Source organism: Schistocerca piceifrons, chromosome 8 (assembly GCF_021461385.2).
Source record: "Schistocerca piceifrons isolate TAMUIC-IGC-003096 chromosome 8, iqSchPice1.1, whole genome shotgun sequence".
Lineage (NCBI taxonomy): Eukaryota > Metazoa > Arthropoda > Insecta > Orthoptera > Acrididae > Schistocerca > Schistocerca piceifrons.
The window spans coordinates 29,642,942-29,660,810 of record NC_060145.1 but is presented as its reverse complement, the minus strand read 5'-3'; positions in this window follow the sequence as shown (position 1 = coordinate 29,660,810).

The window sequence follows — 17,869 nt, the reverse complement described above, 5'->3', positions numbered from 1 at the left end:
AATTCTCATTAATGTGTTTGTAACACAAATTCCTCGATAGTTTGAACAAATTTTGCGATCCCCTTTCTTAAATATTGTATTAATGTAACCTAGCTTCATCTGATTGGGTATTGAATGTCCATGTATCGTTTTGTTGAAGAGCTGTGTTATCAGTTTCACAATTTTGTGACCACCATATTTCAGACACTACACATTGATGTTGCTGGTCCCGGTGATTTACCATTCTTTCCTGTTCTCAACGCCTGAAGTGCTTCCCTTTCTAAAATCTGAATCTCATCATCTTCATGACCTTTTCCTTCCACTGTTCCTTCTTCTAGATATTCTTCGCTGTCCTCATTCAATAATTCTTGGAAATACTCTTCCCATTCCTTTTGTGTTATCATTTGGAGATAAGTTTTGCTTTTTGTATCCTGTCGAAACCCTTTTAATACTGACCATGCTTCTTTTGCTCTTCCAAATCCTAATTTGCTATTAACCTTGGCACATGTTCTTTCCCATGCTTTATATTTTGCCATCCTTTAATTTTTTCATCACTTCATTCTTCTTTTCCTTCTATATTGATCTTGTTTCTTTTGATTTATCATTCAACCACTGAAGGAACGCATTTCGTTTTTCTTTAACGAGGACCTCTAGTTCCTCTGACCACAACTCTGCTGCACGGTTGTGGTTGCTATCTTTTTTACCCAACACCTCTGTTACTATGATTTTCACACTAGTTTGTATATAGTAATATATTTCCTCTGTACTTCCTTCAAATGATTCAACCAGTTTCCTTTACATCCTGGCCGCCGAGAGTGGTCTGATACTTTCGTCTTGTAGGCTGTCAGTATTAAAAGGCAAATCTTCATCTTTCTCAGTCCGGTTCGTTTTATTTATGTTACTTGTATCATTCCTTGCATTATTCCTTGGCCAGAAAGACTTCATTTTTACTAGAAAGTGGTCTGATCCACACTGGGCTCCCCTATAAGATCTGACGTCTACTGCCTTGAAACTACTTGTCTGCCTAATAATAATATAATCGAACGAAGTTCTTTACGGTTCTGTTGCCAAGTATATTTATGAATGTCCTTATGTTTGAAAAATGTGTTGGTAATTTTTAGACCAAATTGTTCACAAATTACAATCAATCGTTCCCCATTGTCATTATATTCGTCCTCTCCATGTTTTTCTACTATTCTACAGGATTCTCTAATTCCTACCCTTCCATTCAGATCTCCCATGATAATCAGCTTCTTTCTTCTTGGGATATTTTTCAATAGTCTCCCTGAGGGTGGCCCAGAATGTATCTTTCTCCTTATCTTTTCTGTCGTTCGTGGGTGCATATACGCCAATAATCAGAACTTCCCTAGCAAATAAAGTAATTTCAACAGATATAATAAGTTGATTGATGAATGTCCAATTTGTGATTCTTTTTTTCAATGATTTCTTTATCATACTGGAGACTCCTGCTTTGGCTCTTACTGCTTTTGATACCCCACTCCAGATATGTACATCATTATCCAGTTCTTCTTCTCCTTGGCCTTTCTTCTTTGTTTCAGAGAGTACGACAACATCCATGTTGAACATGTCAAGTTCTGCAGGTAGTAAATTTCTTTTAGTGGAAATACCTAGCACACTGAAGCATCCAAACATCATTTTCCGTTTCTCATTACCAGTTAGTTGTCCAAAGTTGCAATTTTTCCGAGGCATATTATTAGGTTTTTTAGCATTTTTATGTTTTTATGTGAGTGACGAGCTGGCCCACTGCACAACCCCCAACCCGGAGGACCAGGTAATTTTTACTCAAGGTTTTCTTCCTTTAGCCTTTAGTAAGCCAATATCGTACTACAAGGCACTCCCCTATCCGCCACCTGGCGAGGCGCCCGATGGGAGACCAGCAGACTCCCCACGGGAATTTATATTCATAATTTCCTTATGTTTTGCTACAGCTAATTCCTTCTAAACCTCGCTTAATTAAATGTAAGCGACGCCCTCTACATGTGGCTCTTAGTATAAGTTTGGTTCGGCTGTTTGCGGCAGCGTGTATGTTTTAGGATATTTGTAGTGCAGGTGTCGCGTACATCTCGCCTCGTTCCTGGTGTTTTTGATAGGACGTTGCGCCTGATAGCCTGCTTGCCTGCGGAGGCGTGCTTGCACGAAGCTTAAGGTCCCTTAAAATAACTACTAATGGGCATCTTGAATTCTTAACCAAATTGTGTAAATTCTACAGCACCTTCGCCCATCGTAAAACTCGGTTGCGTTGGTACCGGCCATCATTTCTGTTAACCTGTGTCTCTATTAAATGTTGTTAAAGGTTTCTCAATAGTAATAAAAATTCGTTCACTTCAGATTGGTCAGTGTTGCTGTAAGCTGTTCTTTAGGTGCGAGGTATCTTATCCTCAATGAAATTTGTATGTAAAATTTAATTACTTGAAATGTCTTTACCGTGGCAGGTCTCTATCACACACCCTTAAGCCGTTTATGCAGTTGCTATCTGTAGTTATTTGTCTGATCAATTGCGTCCTTGACATTGCTGCAACTGCCTAGTACTTTGGTCCACCAACGTGCGGCGATCTTTCTTTTCTATTATTTCTTCTGTAAGTATCACCTTGAACCCACGTATTTTAATAACTGTATTTGTTAATGTGGTGAGCCTTGTTCTTAACTGTCTTACTCAGTACTCATCAGTGCTCCCACAACTTTTTTCGTTAATTGTAAAGTGTTCGATTGTTTTCCCTCAATAAACGACTTTTTGTGTTATACAGGGTGAGTCACCTAGCGTTACCGCTGGATATATTTCGTAAACCACATCAAATACTGACGAACCGATTCCACAGGCCGAACGTGAGGAGAGGAGCTACTGTAATTGTTTAATGCAAACCATACAAAAATGCGCGGAAGTATGTTTTTTAACACAAACCTACGTTTTTTTAAATCGAACCACGTTAGTTTTGCTAGCACATCTGAACATATAAACAAATACGTAATCAGTGCCGTTTGTTGCATTGTAAGATGTTAATTACACCCGGAGATATTGTAACCTAAAGTTGACGCTTGAAACCTCCGACGTTCAGTTGCGTGTTGTTACAAACTCGGGCCACGGGCGTTTCATAGGACGTGGAGGGCGCGTAAATTGGCCAGCCCGTTCTCCTGATCTTATGTCTCTGGACTTCTTTCTGTGGGGTACGTTAAAGTAGAATGTGTACCGTGATGTGCCTACAACCCTAGAGGATATGAAACAACGTATTGTGGCAGTCTGCGGCGACATTACACCAGATGTACTGCGGCGTGTACGACATTCATTACGCCAGAGATTGCAATTGTGTGCAGCAAATGATGGCCACCACATTGAACATCTATTGGCCTCACATGTCGGGACACACTCTATTCCACTCCGTAATTGAAAACGGAAACCACGTGTGTACGTGTACCTCACCCATCATGGTAATGTACATGTGCGTCAGTGAAAAAGACCAATAAAAAGGTGTTAGCATATGGACGTAATGTGCTGATCCAGTCTCTTCTGTACCTAAGGTCCATCACCGTTCCCTTTGGATCCCTACGTAATTCGGTGCTCTCCGATACACACGATCGATCAGCAGAGGAGTGGTACTCAAGCGTCAACTTTAGGTTACAATATCTCCGGATGTAATTAACATTTTACAATGCAACAAACAGCACTGGTTACGTATTTGTTTATATGTTCATATGTGCTAACAAAACTAACGGGGTTCCATTTAAAAAAACGTAGGTTTGTGTTAAAAAATATACTTCCGTGCATTTTTGTATGGTTTGTATTAACCAATTACACTAGCCCCTCTCCTCACGTTCGGTCTGTGGAATCGATTCGTCAGTATTTGATGTGGTTTACGAAATACATCCAGCGGTAATGTTAGGTGACTCAGCCTGTATAATTTTGTTAACCCAGCGCCTTGCTACTCTCCAACCAGCCTCCTACTGCCTCAAGCATTTCATTTTTTTTTCTCTTAAATGAAGCAAAAGACCATATAGAGTTACCAGTAAGACAAAAACGGTAAACTCGGCGGAGAGCATGGCTGTCGCTAACATATATCACTAAGCAACCGACAGAGTCTAATTTATTTCCACATACCATGACCGAGTGGCGAAAACACCACAGTTGGATACAGTACGTGGACAGATTTGTTGAAAGCTGGCTGTGGTTACTGCTTTCCACGAAAACCTGAAATGTATCATGAAATGAAAGCTGGCTGTTAGTAGATATGTAGAATGTTAGTGGCTTTGGACGTGAATGACGTGCCACAAAAACACAATCTACTTCTTCAAAGACCAATTATCTTACAGAAAACGCTTCAGTTACGTTAAGACCATTATCATAACTTTCGTCGAGACCCGTACTACCTTGAGTTGAGACTAGAATGCTACAGATTTAGTAATTTACATTCCAAAATTAGGTGTAACGGTTTCTACCGTATCTCAGCACTGCAACGGTAGCCTCTCCATGCAAAAAGCTACTTACTCAATCGCTGAACTACAACATAAAAAAATCACATGCTTCAAACAAAGATGATTACGAGAAAATTAATGCAAGTAGTTCGCAAGTTCGGACAGCTAGTCATCAGTGGCTGAGGTCGCATAAGAAATTTAGCATTCTGTTTTTGTTTCTTTTTTTCTTTTTTTTACACATTGAAACACGTATGTAACGCAGCAGCGATGGCGAGGCATTGTAGCATCTGTGACCAGAGAGTATGCGCTTGACCGCGCGAGTGTTGCGAGCGGTTCTCAGTCAGTCAGTCGTTGCGAGTCAGTTCAGTCGTTGCGAGTCTGTAGTCGTCATGCAGAGCGGTCGGTCAGTAGTAGCAGCCCAGTGCGGTTGTGTGATGTAGGCGGTCGGCAACACTGGTCAAGATGAGGAATAAGGTATACTGTTAATTAATATAATCATTAGATAATGAAAAATTTATTTATTGTAATTATTCTCCAACAAGTTTCCCAATAATAATTTTTTTTATTTCAAAAGCATTTTCTCAAAAATTTAATTTTTTATTGAACTCAAGATTTCGTTGCACTTCCCATTTCATTCCACTTCTTTTGAAGAAAAATTCCACTAAAATCACAAAAAAAAAAAGAGAATATTATTATTTGCAATGCAGTTCCTCCAAGCGGTGCGCAACAACAAGAGCAGATATGTGACATCCATTTATTCTGAGGTAAGACTTTAATTCTGATTGTTTTACACAGGGCCAAAGACCGATATTTCGGTTTAATTGAAATTTCTTGTCACTGAATGGACTTTAATTTTGAAGGATTTATATTTGAGTCAGATTGCGTATTTCACATTTTTGTTGCCATTTTCAATACCTCTCATTGTGGGCGAGGTTACAATTAGAGCAATGTCCATTAGCATCCCTAAATAATATTGTCAATTATTATAAATTTTGCGGGGAGGTTACACTCGGCTCCCATTTCTATTAAGTATTGCTATATTTTCTTAAAAAATTGCGGTGGGGAGGTTACACTTGGCGACACCCAGTCCAGGATCGTATTTCGTTGAGAGTCTTTTGAACAACAGTCAGATATCTGCTCTTGTTTGCTTAGATATAATTAGGATTTAGCGCAACGCTTTTATTAATCTTGTGACTTTCTCTCTACAGGTCAACGGCAATTTGTTGCTTTGTTGTATTCGTGTGTTGCTTTTGCATTGTGTTGATTTGTTTTGTGAAAAATTTTGACTATTGTAAAAATGCCGCGAAAGACTGTGAATAGTGTATCGCGAAGTATTGTGAATGAAATTACCGACTTAAACAACGTGACCGATAGTAATTGTGATACGCAACGTAATGATGACAATCCTGCGTTCACTAACAATCAGTGCATTCCAACCACTAAAGATGACTTTCACCTTAATGATGAACAAACGAACTCAATTGTCTCGTCTGTTAACTTGACGACAATTGATGACGCAGAATGCTCTATGGTAATGAGCGCTGCCGAGTTTAACACACCCGATTTAGAAAATCCAAGTAATGTACAGACAAATTTTTCGAATGAAAATGATCAGTGTAGTGAGAGTACGATGGATCTATTTAATTCCGAAATAGTGACCGACAGTATACATACGGCTGATAAACCTTTTTGTAAATTACAGAATGACCAAATGGTCATACAAAACGCGACAATTGTAGAAACACCATCAAACAGTACTGAGAATAGAGTAGGTAATGTCACCTTGGAGCAATTTATGGCAATATTGATAGATATCAAACAAGAGAATGAGAAAACAGACAACAATTTCAAACAACTTAGGGAAGATAACAAACACTTAAATGAGAAACTTGACAATAATGACGAAAATCTCAAACAACTTAGGGAAGATAACAAACAACAAAATGAAAACCTCAAGCAACTTAGTGAACAGGTCAGACAACAAAATGAAAAATTTGACGACAATTCGAGGCAGCTTAGTGAACAAATTAAAGCTGTTGCCGCGCAGTGTCATGACACTAAGGAACAGTTGCGCGCGGAAATTGAGGCGTGTTCACAAAAAAATAGCGAAGAAATTAAATCTGTTGCGCAAGAATTAAGAGAAATGCAAACAGTCGCAACAGAAACACTCAGAGACGAAATTAGCGGAGTCGCTAAACAATGCTCTGAAAAAGCTGCACAATTACGGGACGAGTTTAAAGCAATGACGGTAGAACTTTCGCGCACTATGGACGCAAAGATAGACGCGAAATTCGAACAGCAGTACACTCAGATTAACGAGCGCTTTAGTCAGCACATACAGAACAGTAATACGCGTTTCCGCAGATTTATTCAAGATCAAAACAAAGTAAAACGACAAGTCATGGAAACAATCACTGCACAGAGACAAGAGGACAAACGTAAAATATTCGCGAAAGCGAAGACGTATGTAGACAATAATATTACTACAGTGTCCGACAAAATTAATACCATAGAACAATTGAACGCGAAATTACGGGATGAAATTTCTGACCTTAAATTAAAAACAGATACACACACAGTAAATATTCAAACAGTGACAGATAGATTGGAACAATTAGATCTAACACAGGATTGCGATGTCATCAAAGCTGATGTTAAAAAACTGAGCGAAACTACGCGTAAGTTGCAAAAACAGATTAATGCATCCGATTCTAAAACCGATGATCAGGTTAAAGTACTGACTGAAAAATGTGATGAATTGGCCAGTCGTATTGATGTTATCGAAAATACTAATGACAATAAATCAGACGATACTGCACCGGTTTCATTTATCCAAACGCCTGAATTTCAAAATTTACAGCAGACAATTAATGAGATCGATTCGTCTAATAACACGTTGCATAGAAAATTGTCGAATTTACAACAAGAAGTAACAGAATTAAAAACTATTTCAGTCACCAATAACACATCACAACAGACGCCACTTTATGAACATTTGTCAGACTTACGCAGCGAGTATAATGTGAGTAATTTACAGAGACTACGAGACGTAAAATCCGAAAAGCCACGCGACTTAAAATCTGAAAAGCTACGTAACTTGAAGTACGAAACGACACAGACAAATAGATTCACACACAAACCCGAACGTGTTCTCAAATTCAGTGACGAGAACGTAGATTACGAGCAATTTGCATTTGTAAGAAAATCTAAGGAATTTAATAATGACAGCGTACAGGTACACGGTTTGCACTGTATACGACAATTTGTTTTTATGCTTTCACCGCTATTACCTGTAATGGAGAAGCTAGCTTTGAACCTGATGCGACAATTTGCTATTGCATTTTCATCAGCATTGCCTGTAATGAAGAAACAACAATTAGCATGCAGACAGCGATTTAATTTTGGAATTTTACCGCTATTGCCTGTAACACAAAAGCTAAAATTTATTTGCAGTGCGTAAAGACCTCAGGGGATTCATTACGCTTTAATGAATATGTGCCGTAGCGAGCATAGGGCCCCGAGCTGTAGTAGTGCTGTTTCATCTTTAGTTTTCTGCACTACTGCCTTCTCTTCTACTATCCTTTATATCTATCCAAACTGCTCTTTAACTATTGCTCTATCTAGGATTAAGAATATGTAAAGAAAACCCGATATGACAAATCTTTTACCGAATGTGACAATTTTCAGTAGGCACTCCAGAACCAGCGTAATTTTAATAACGGATAAAATCGTAATCATCAGTATGTGTAAAATTAACAGCAAACGCATTTTTTGGTAACAATAGACGTTTTCCACCACAATAGCATGAAAGTCAGCCGCTTAGCATACCTAACCAACAATGCAGTGTACAAGGTCAACCAAACTTTAATGTTTCGCCGCGTGCACGTACAGTCCCAGCTCCAACAAATAGTAACGCATGGCAGCAAAGAAATAACTACGTACAGATAACACACTATTTCAATTCCTATCGCAATACGCCGTTTAGAAATTACTATCATGACAGACGTAAAAGGAATGATGAGCACAATTTTCAGCGTAATTTTAATAACAGTCGATCTTATGAGCAGCAACAACATCAGCAACAACAAGTAATCATGAATGAAACAGACAATAGGTGTCATCCATAGCGTAACACGTCAGTAAGAAATAACAAAGCAGTTCATATAGTGGATATGCCACAATATTCTCCCGTAAATAATAACACGTACGATAAATTTTAACCAGATACAGCACAGATTGCATATTACAGTAACGCAAACATTACTTTTGACACGCAGAATTTTGCTCACGAGAATGTTATTTGTAACATGCTTTGTTGAATGCTCCACTTTTATCGCACCCAGATCTTACTAGAAATTTTTCCATTGCCACCGACAGTTCCGACACCGCTTTAGGCGTACACATTTTCCAGGAAATTGAAGAAGATGGTTCTATAGTAATTAAAAACATCGCATTTGCAAGCCGCATTTTGTCACCTGCTGAACGAAATTACTCCGTTACAGAACTTGAAACATTATGTGTTGTATGGGCTTTTACGAGATTTCGGCACTTTCTTTATGGCAGACATACCACCGTTTACACAGACCATAGAGCTATACAATTTTTGCTTTCAGCTAAATTTACTCACGACAGATTAAGTAGATGGAAACTATATTTACAAGAATTTAATTTTACGATTGTTCATATTCCCGGCACACAAAATGTTATAGCAGACGCACTATCGCGTTCTCTCGGCAACAATCAGCAAGACATCGCAACCAACTTCTGCAAAGCAAATTTCAGCGTCATGTACATTCAACAAGTAGCATTTGAAAATTTTATTTCATCGTCATTACAGGACATAGCACAAGAACAAAACAAAGACAATGTGTGGAAAGAAATTAAACAGCTTTGGCAAGATAAGAATAATGTTACGATTAGAAACCACTACACTGTACGCAATGACATTCTGTTTCGCCGCTCTCATCCTGACAGCAACAATTGGTTATTATGCATTCCTGACGAACTGGTTAACAAACTAATTTGGTACACTCATTTAAGTTACGCACATTACGGAGCAAGAAAATGTTTTCTTATACTGAGACAGAACTGTTATTTTGCCAACATGGAGAAACGTATACGACGAGTTTTAGCGTCTTGTAAAATTTGCCAGAAAGCTAAATCAGACACCACTTCACATATTCCTCCTTTATATCCCATTATACCTGTTAAATTAAGACACATGGCCGCAGTAGATATTTTTGGTCCGATTCCCAGAACTAACAGAGGTTTTTGCTACATCTTTGTCGCTGTTGAGCTCACTTCAAAATTTGTTACTTTCACTCCGTTACGCAAAGCTACTGCTAAAACTGTTTCAAATGCATTTGTAAAACATTTTCTATTTCATGTAGGGCATGTAATGAAAGTAATTTCTGACAATGGATCTCAATTTCGTAGTAGCGTATGGACACGCATGTTACGAGCCAGAAACATTTCTCCGATCTATATATCCAAGTACCACGCTTCTTCGAACCCTTGTGAAAGATTAATGAAAGAAATTGGTAAGCTGTGCCGAATATACTGCCACAAAAGACATATTGATTGGGATACACACATACTCTCATTCCAAGATGTAATTAATTCCATTCCAAATGAATCCACTATGCTATCTCCGACTGTTATACTGAAAAACGTTGAACCACCGAACAAAATTAAAGAATTAATAGAATTTCCCAAAAGTCGTCGCCTACGACACCACGAAATAATTGACATTGCGCTGAACAACCTCAAACGTGCCGCAGAGCGCCGGAGAAGACAGCAAAAACAGGTTTGTACACGCCGTGACTTTCACGTTGGACAGAAGATACTAGTACGTACACACTATTTATCCAGTAAATTAAAAGGTAAGTGCAGTAAATTTGAACTTCTATACGCAGGTCCGTATCGGATTCGTAGCATCCCTCACCCCAATGTTGTACACGTCGAAACTTTGAGAACCAGAAAATCGAAAGGCAATCACCATATATCAAACATTAAACCGTTTATTGAGTGAAACCACTGTATGATTCAACACACTATGATGCCATTTACTAATGCAATTATTTCACGTGACTAATTACTGATGATTATCGTATTTTTTCTTGGCAAGTGCCCGGCAAGGTAAGGTTAGCAGGTCGCTTTTCTTGTCGTTACACATCAGACCGTGCATATTTTTCCAGATGAATTTACACATTTATGACTATTTTTGCAATTATATTTATGTGACTACTTATTGATGATTATCGTATTTTTTCTTGGCAAGTGCCCGGCAAGGTAAGGTTAGCAGGTCGCTTTTCTTGTCGTTACACATCAGACCGTGCATATTTTTCCAAATGAACTCACGTATTTTATGAATAATTATGCAATTCTATGTAATGACGTATTAATTTTATCAAATTCTCTCTCCATTAAAGTCTTTAATTCTCGCCTCGATTAACTACAATACATACAAGCTGAACACAACGAACGTCACATTTTGTCTTTTTATGTACGATTGTATTCCAGTTTTGTTAGTATGCACTGTGAAATAGTTAGGATATAACACACACCAGTTGACTTTGACTTTTTTTTGCTTTATGACATCTCAAGATCGTGACTGTTTTACATTTTTTGCTGCTGCATCGTATTATTCTGTGTACATTTTTGCATTTGAACACTGTCAATGTTTTTGACATATTACGTTTTCTGTCATGTTATGCTGTATGGTTAATTATGTCACCATAAACCAGTCATTATTTAGTGGGTATATGATTTAAATGCAGGACATTAATCTCTGTTATCAATTTCAGAAAGAAATGATGCATGTAAGAAATAAATTCAACAGAAATGGGAATTTCACCTACGGAATAAACGAAAGAAGATGCAATAGCTTTATGGGGAAGAGTAAATGGATCAGGATTAACAAACATTAACAAGAATATACTATACTCATCACAGAATAGCAGTCTTAACTAATTTTTTCTTTCAGAATACAAGGTGATTGATGCAGGCTGTCAGACTGAACTACACATCTTAGTTTTAGTGATGAAATATGCTAGAGATAAGGAATAGTTGTATAATGAGTAATGAAGTGATTTTTTGCAGATGATAATGAATACTGATGAATAATGATGAAGGAAATGGTATTATGAATAATGAAGTTTTTCTTTACAGGTGATGATGATAATGAAGTTATGGTAATGTGGATAATTAAGTGATGGATAATGAAGTTTTTTCTTTGCAGATGAGGATAATGTTGAAGTTATGTATTTATGCTACGTAGTTATTTAAGTATTTGTTGCAGTTTGCTTTGACAGCAGGTGTTACATTGCATAGTAGGATGACTGAAAGTTTTGGAAAGGACAGCTATGAAACACATTTTTATACACATTTCACTACCTGTTAATTCGAAGTTCACTACTTTTCAGCATAGTGTGCGTTTCTTCTTTCAGGTCAATAATCCGTTTTTGTATTTTTTCCAGGAGAAGCTTTTCATGATACTTACTAAACCTGTTAGTTATTATACCTGTTCTAGTACTTGCATTTTTATTTTTTTTTTACCCATTTGTGTCTATCGCTTATAAATGTGATCACATGTACTGCCTTGTTACATAACCTTGCTACAGCTGACTCATGACGAATGACGTTACCTATCCTCATTTGCAGCAATAGGTCAAAAACAAATAGTGTTATGTTTCAGCAATTAATTATCGATCCCAACGCAATGCATTGCTACCAAAAACATGTATTACCAGTCCCACATAATGTCACTAGTTTATGATAATTCTGAATAATACTGATCAACTATGAATAGCATGTCACTTGAGTAATGACCTCTTAATGAGACTATATTCAAAATAATGCTTTGTCACTAGCTAATAACTGCCACTGTCTATTATAATGATACTACGTATAATGCCTGTGATTATTAATGATTTGACTGTAATTAACTGATTTTTAATAATGACTTCGTAATAATCTGAATAATACTGAATGATGATTCTATTCAATACTTGCTGGCCACTGAGTGCCAATAATTAATGTCACTCCACGAATTGTGATTAATTATGCCATTGATTAGCTCTTGTTTCCAATGTTGATACTTTGTAACCAGAAAAGAATGTGACTGTTTAATAATGCTTTGTAATTAGAAAAAGGCTAATGATTCTTAATTATACTCTGTAACTGGAAAAGAATGTGATTATTTCGTAATGCTTTGTAATTAGGAGAAGGCTAATAATTCTTACTATATTGGAATTTCAAATGATTAATTAACGATGCCATACTTTGTTATTGGAAATGAATGTGACTGTTTCATAATGCTTTGTAATTAGGAAAAGACTAATGATTCTTAATAGATTGGAATGACACATAATTAATTAACTATGGTACTGTTTAATAATGCTTTGTAATTAATTAAGGCTAATAATTCTTACTATATTGAAATGACAAATGATCAATTAATTAACTGTAATTAGACAAATGATTAATTAACGACAAATGATTAATTAACTGTAATTATACAAATGATTAATTAACTGTAATTAGACAAATGATTAATTAACGACAAATGATTAATTAACTGTAATTAGGAAAAGGCTAATGATTATTGGAATGACAAATGGTTAATTAACTGTAATTAGGAGAAGGTTAATGATTCTTAATTATACTCTGTAACTGAAAAGAATGCGATTATTTCATAATGCTTTGTAACCAGGAAAAGAAGACTACTGATTCTATGTACAACAATTAATGAACATTTTTCTGTAATACTACATACTTGGTACAGGAATGTTCAATAACTGGGCTATGAATGCCGCACACTACTACTGTAATTGACAATATTATGTGACTTAATGTCCTTCACCTTATGAGCTAACTACCCTGAATTACTGCAATGTCCATTTGTCCTGTTTATCCTAGTGATCATGGAGCACTATCTTTGGTTTTGCACTAATTCTACGTTGGTGTGCCTTGTAAGAGTGTGGTGTTGACACGACATGCTGTCCACCACCGTGAGCAATGAAGACGTTATTATGGTCCCACTGTTTGGTGTACCTAATGTACTGCCAAAATGAAAACATGGAACATTACTACGACAGTTCAGTGTCTTTGCTACACTGATAAATTCTGATGGGAAAAGATCTTCAAGTTGTGTCACTTGGTGTTGTACTTCTGTGGAAAGATATGGACTTTCAGAGCAGCTGTGTGCAATCTAAAGTGCTACAACCATGATGCAATCCTTCCCTTTCCTATCCTGATTCTTGTCACATAAAGAAAAAATTTTTTTGGTAACATCATTTATGTTCATAGGTTATACATTTTTCGATTCGCTGAACTCCAATGCGAGTACACTTATGTCACTTGTCAACATAATATTTTTTGCCAGTCTGTTTATTTGTTCTGAATATGCTAAAGAATTTTTTCAGTGCCTGTGCACTTTATCTGTCAAATAATTTGTATATACTTTTCTGATATGCTACTATGTTTTGTACTCACATTTTGTCTTTGTCTGATATATTTTGTACTTAGTGCGTGTGCACAACATATACTTTATGTACTACATCTAATTATTCTTGCCAGTCTGTTTATTTGTTCTGCATATGCTAAAGAATTTTTTTTCAGTGCCTGTGCACTTTATTATCTGTCAAATAATTTGTATATACTTTTCTGATTTGCTACTATGTTTTGTACTCACATTTTGTCTTTGTCTGATATATTTTGTACTTAGTGCGTGTGCACAACATATACTTTATGTACTACATCTAATTATTCTTGCCAGTCTGTTTATTTGTTCTGCATATGCTAAAGAATTTTTTTTTTCAGTGCCTGTGCACTTTATTATCTGTCAAATAATTTGTATATACTTTTCTGATTTGCTACTATGTTTTGTACTCACATTTTGTCTTTGTCTGATATATTTTGTACTTAGTGCGTGTGCACAACATTTACTTTATGTACGACATCTAATTATTCTGTAAATTGTAGAAGTTTATTAGTTAATTAAAAATTTTGCCGCGATTGGCAAGTCCAAATGACTCACCATCGCTGCCAAATTTTTGCCCCCCCAGTGGAGGGTTATGAAACACGTATGTAACGCAGCAGCGATGGCGAGGCATTGTAGCATCTGTGACCAGAGAGTATGCGCTTGACCGCGCGAGTGTTGCGAGCGGTTCTCAGTCAGTCAGTCGTTGCGAGTCAGTTCAGTCGTTGCGAGTCTGTAGTCGTCATGCAGAGCGGTCGGTCAGTAGTAGCAGCCCAGTGCGGTTGTGTGATGTAGGCGGTCGGCAACACTGGTCAAGATGAGGAATAAGGTATACTGTTAATTAATATAATCATTAGATAATGAAAAATTTATTTATTGTAATTATTCTCCAACAAGTTTCCCAATAATAATTTTTTTTATTTCAAAAGCATTTTCTCAAAAATTTAATTTTTTATTGAACTCAAGATTTCGTTGCACTTCCCATTTCATTCCACTTCTTTTGAAGAAAAATTCCACTAAAATCACAAAAAAAAAGAGAATATTATTATTTGCAATGCAGTTCCTCCAAGCGGTGCGCAACAACAAGAGCAGATATGTGACATCCATTTATTCTGAGGTAAGACTTTAATTCTGATTGTTTTACACAGGGCCAAAGACCGATATTTCGGTTTAATTGAAATTTCTTGTCACTGAATGGACTTTAATTTTGAAGGATTTATATTTGAGTCAGATTGCGTATTTCACATTTTTGTTGCCATTTTCAATACCTCTCATTGTGGGCGAGGTTACAATTAGAGCAATGTCCATTAGCATCCCTAAATAATATTGTCAATTATTATAAATTTTGCGGGGAGGTTACACTCGGCTCCCATTTGTATTAAGTATTGTCTTTTCTTTTTCTTTTAAATTACGGTGGGGAGGTTACAACTTCACATACACAATATAGCTTAGGCCACAATAAAGGTTACAAGGCTACATAATCAGTAACTGTTGAGGTACGGTCATCAGATTAAGTGGATAACCAAGTCATGTGATGGCCCAGTGAATTAATCACTGAGTGATGCTAGATGAATCTTCCGCATGGAAGTAAACTGCTGAGCAATTTATTAGGCTACCAAAGCTCGTAGTACTTCGTATTTCCGGGCAGCATCACGTATAACCGAAATTAACACCGATGGAGTCCACATGACATAAAATGGTGTGAATCTGAAAAGAAACCAACATTAATTAAAATCAGATGAAGATAAAATGACCTTACCCAGCCTCGAATACAACTGCGTTAGCTCCGTTTCTCGTATGATGGTCTTTGAGCTAAATAGTTGCTGATCACCGGTCTCAAGCAGCAAGGGAACCAGCCGTTTACTACAGTCTTGCATCTTCCCGTTAGAAAATCTCTCCAGCAAGTGCCAGGTGGCAGTTCTGTTCAGCTCTCGTTGTTGTATGAGCAGAAATTCCGTGACTTCACACACCTCACACGGAATGCAGTTGTTGCTCTCCGTGTGTTCGATGGGCATTGTAGAGGCGTCTATTCATGCTAATATAGTCGATCCAAGAAGGCAGGCGCGTGTCACAGATATATTTACATGTGCAGCAGACCAACAGACAACCGTTTGTGGCACGTCAAACGAGAGGCTCAAAAGCTGCCGAGCAGACAGACACCTGTCAACGTAGGCGTTTCATTAAAAGCGAAAATACGCTACAGCACAGGGATGGAAGCGGTCACGCGCGCAGCATATGGGTCAAGTGGTGTTATCCACGCCAGCCTCTCCGGGTGATGGTCCTCAGCTATAATATCACGAGTGAGAGCACTCGGTCCCACTCATACGGAACTTCGAGCCTGTGTTGACGGGACCATATACCCCACGCGCCGGGCTGTGATGGCACTCACTGCTGCCTCCCAAAAGTACCCACATCTAGAAACTAGGTGGCAGCACACTCTACTGTTGAGGCAGTCGATCCCCAAACAGAGGTAGTGTTGAATAATTACATCACGTGAAGTACGTGTCACTAGATAAGAAAGGACTAACTGAATACTCAAGTAAATTTAATCTTCCTCATTCGTGTAGCAGCGACGATGACAAATACGCGCTTATTTCGACAATATCATTGCCATATATAATTTTGACAGAAGGAGGTAAATGCAGAATCTTCTGTAGTTAAACATGGGACTCATTTTGTTTCAATTGTTTATATACCTAGGGTGTACCAGAACTGCACCGACGAAATTTCGAAGATTGTTGAGGGATATTTTCCAAAAATTTTGTTGTAAAGAACCTGAGGTCTCCGGCCTCTCGTTGCAGTGTAATAGCAGTTCGTTTGATTTCTTACGCCTTGTATCGGTACTGCCCTGGAAATATCTGAACAACACTGCAAATGTCGACAGTGCGCGCATTGTGTCTTATTTGGAAACAAACTTGTACCATTCGCTGACAGTAAGTGCTGTTGACACAAGCAAGGCCTACTTTACTCTTTGCCTTCAAGCTTGCATTCAGTACGGCTTGGTCCCATCTCGGGTTTGCTTTACCGGCAGTGTTAGTTGTACGTTAAGAGTGACACTCAGCAGAATGGATAAGTTTACTGATGCAAAACAGGCCGATATGCATCTTATCTATGGGTTCACTGACTGCAGTGGAAACGTGGCATGACGACGCTATGTCCAACTGTTCCCGTCGATACACCGGCGAATACGAATAACTTGATATTTCGTGTCACTACGTTTTCGTGATTGCTTATTACAGGCTTCTTCACAAAAGTGCAAGTATTTTCATGAAAACAACGATAAATTTGTAAGTAGACTGTTTAAGTTTTTATGTTGGTAACGTCACGTAAGGCTCTGTATGAAAATCACTGACTGTGTTGTGTGCAGTCTGTGGCTGGTTGGCATTATTGGAATATTCGCTATTGTAGTGTTGGGCAGTTGGATGTGATCAGCGCGCAGCGTTGCGCAGTTGTAGGTGAGCCGCCAGTAGTGGCGGATGTGAGGAGATAGATGGCAGAACTTTGACAGCGGATGTTCTGGACGTGTGTCCATCAGAAAGAGTAAATTTGCAATACTGGATATCATGAACTGATATATATATATATATATATATATATATATATATATATATATATATATATATGATGACTTACGAATATTACTAAGATAAATACATGTGATTCATGAAAGGTATAGGTTATTGTTAGTCAGGGCCATTATATTGTAGGGATTATTGAAAGTCAGACTGAGTTGCGCTAAAAATATTGTGTGTCAGTTTGGTGTCGATCAGAATAAGTAAAGAGAGGAATGTCTGAGTACGTTCAGTTCTGCTCAGCTGTTTGAAAATCAAATAACGTAAGGGGTTTACCAGAAAAATCATTTACAAAATTTTCTAAGGGGAGGTTTCAAATTTTGGGAGCAGATCTAAAAATTATATTTACGTTTTTACTCTGTAACGAGCCACCGAAAACCACAGGTCACTTACACCAAAATATTCAGAAAAT